Here is a 2,164-nt window from a genome sequence, read left to right as displayed (position 1 = left end):
TCCCCACACGAGTGCCTCCTGATCATCCCATTTTTTGTGTATGTGCTTGATCCAGATCCACTCCTTTTCTGGGTGCAGCACATAGGAGAGCTCGTTGCTGCGGTGGGCCTTGATGGTGGCAAGCTGGGAGCTGGCTAGGTCCTCTTCGACGAAGGTCGCCATGGCCTCCACCTGTTGATGGACTGCGTCGCGACCATGACCACTGCATTGACAAGAAAGGTAATACTGCCTATTCCATATTCCCTTCACAAAGAATGACATCTGGATTGAGCACGTGTAGAACCACCGCATTGTTTGTACATGTGAATGTCAATGGCAGTTACGATTGATAAGATGGGTCAGCCATGGATGCAAATGGTAGAGAGCTTCGGATTTTCAGTTGCTGCTAGCTCTACTGTGTTGTGCCATCTGGTAATGCCAATGCAGTGGTTGTATTGTTTACGATTGCGGTTGAAAATAGGTAGATGAATTATTTCCTGTTAATAGGATGCTCTTGTTAATATTTACGGTCTTACAGGTCTTAGAAGTAATATTAATATGTAGGCACAAGACGAGGACCACGTGGATTGCATCATTTGATATATATCTCAATGGATTATGCATTTCTTTTTTCCATGTTACTTGGTGCTACATTTTGTTTCTTGCCTGCCCACCATTTTCATTTGGCATGTCCTAGGTTTATGAAATACTACTAGATAATGCTGTCGATGAAGCTCAAACATGCTATACTACTGAGATTAATGTAGTTCTTCATGATGACAAATTAGTTAGTGTGACTGGCAACGACCATGGGGTATGCAGGTACTAAAACCTATGGAAGACTTCCTGAATGTTCAATTCTTCTACATATATTGTGAAAAAGTAACTGTTATATATATGTGTTCAGTTTTGTGCTGCTGCACGGTGTGAACACCCTGAACATTGCAATTTCTAGGTCTATGTCACACTAGATGTGTAGGCCCGTAGCTGCGAGCTCGCCATCTACGCCTTCGAGAACTGACGGCGACACATCTCCTCGGGCAGAATGCTATGCACGACCACAATGGCGTGACAATTTCAGATTCATTCACCCATCCAGGATTAGTGTTTGTGTTTTTGTTTTATGACATCTGAACTTTAGAGGATCCAAAGGACTGCGGTCGTCAATTAGTGTTCATTAACACATGGCACATGTGCTAAACCAATCAGCTATTCGTTGGAAAGTTATACGAAATCCAAAGGAATCCAACCTTCAATTGTATCTCCCAATATATCTCTACTCTGTTCTTCTTTGCTCTGCTTTTCAGGAAGAAGGTGGATTGGTGGCCATTTCAAGTATGAAGATGAGTTGGCAACGGTCGTTCATTGGTTGAAGGATGCAATGCATCTCGCCGAATTCCAATTTGTATGATTTGGTGCTTGCCTAGGCACGGTAGAGGAAATATGCAAGTTGGGTAGAAAGCTAGGCACGATTCTCGGTAATACTCTTTACTTGGTACTTGATGATTACTCTTTACTTGGTACAAGGTATTTGATGATTCTAATATAGGCTGTCCTTGCTCAGATAACAGTTTACATACATGCCTAGATGTGTTGGAGATGCAATACAATGTGTTTTATAGGTGGCCGTGAAGGGCGATTAAAAGTAATCCAAAATCACATCAAGTTTCTGAATTTCGAGGGATTGAAATCAGATCGAGATGCATCTGCCTGAATTTCAGGGATGGAAATCGATAGAAATGAAAAATGGCTCAATGAAAGTTGTAGTATCTGCATACTCTTTGTTGGTATATAAATGATGGCCTCCCTAATACTTATTCCCTGTAAAATAGCTATTTCATGCATTATTTGGGAGTACAAACATCAATTAACAAAGGAAATTGCAAGTTATGTATAGTGATGTGTATTGTTTAGATCTAATAATGTACAATCTATACATGGCAGTTTACACTCATGAGCACATGGTTGTACACTCAACTTTGAACTGAATTGCAGCCAAAGTGTTCATCTTTGAACGGAATGGGACGTCGATCAACATCGTAGAAACCTCCTCAAGGGCAGGCTCCACAGGCATGCTGATCGGTTCGGACACGAAGCATCCGTCCGTGTAGGCGAAATCTGGCCGATGCCGCGGACGGCCCCACGGTGGGCGCCAAATGTCGGTGTTTACTCACAACATATGACA

At 42.4% G+C, this 2,164-nt stretch overlaps 1 long non-coding RNA gene across 1 annotated transcript; it reads left to right on the top strand.

The window, feature by feature from the left end:
* Positions 1–225: 225 nt before the first annotated feature.
* On the top strand, positions 226–1,933 carry LOC123401944. Its single transcript, XR_006611200.1, has 2 exons — positions 226–1,457; positions 1,544–1,933. It is a non-coding gene; the product is annotated as an uncharacterized LOC123401944 (long non-coding RNA).
* Positions 1,934–2,164: the final 231 nt, after the last annotated feature.

Source organism: Hordeum vulgare, chromosome 6H (assembly GCF_904849725.1).
Source record: "Hordeum vulgare subsp. vulgare chromosome 6H, MorexV3_pseudomolecules_assembly, whole genome shotgun sequence".
NCBI lineage: Eukaryota > Viridiplantae > Streptophyta > Magnoliopsida > Poales > Poaceae > Hordeum > Hordeum vulgare.
Note: the sequence above shows the minus strand (reverse complement) of the source record. Positions and strands in the feature narration are given on the sequence as shown.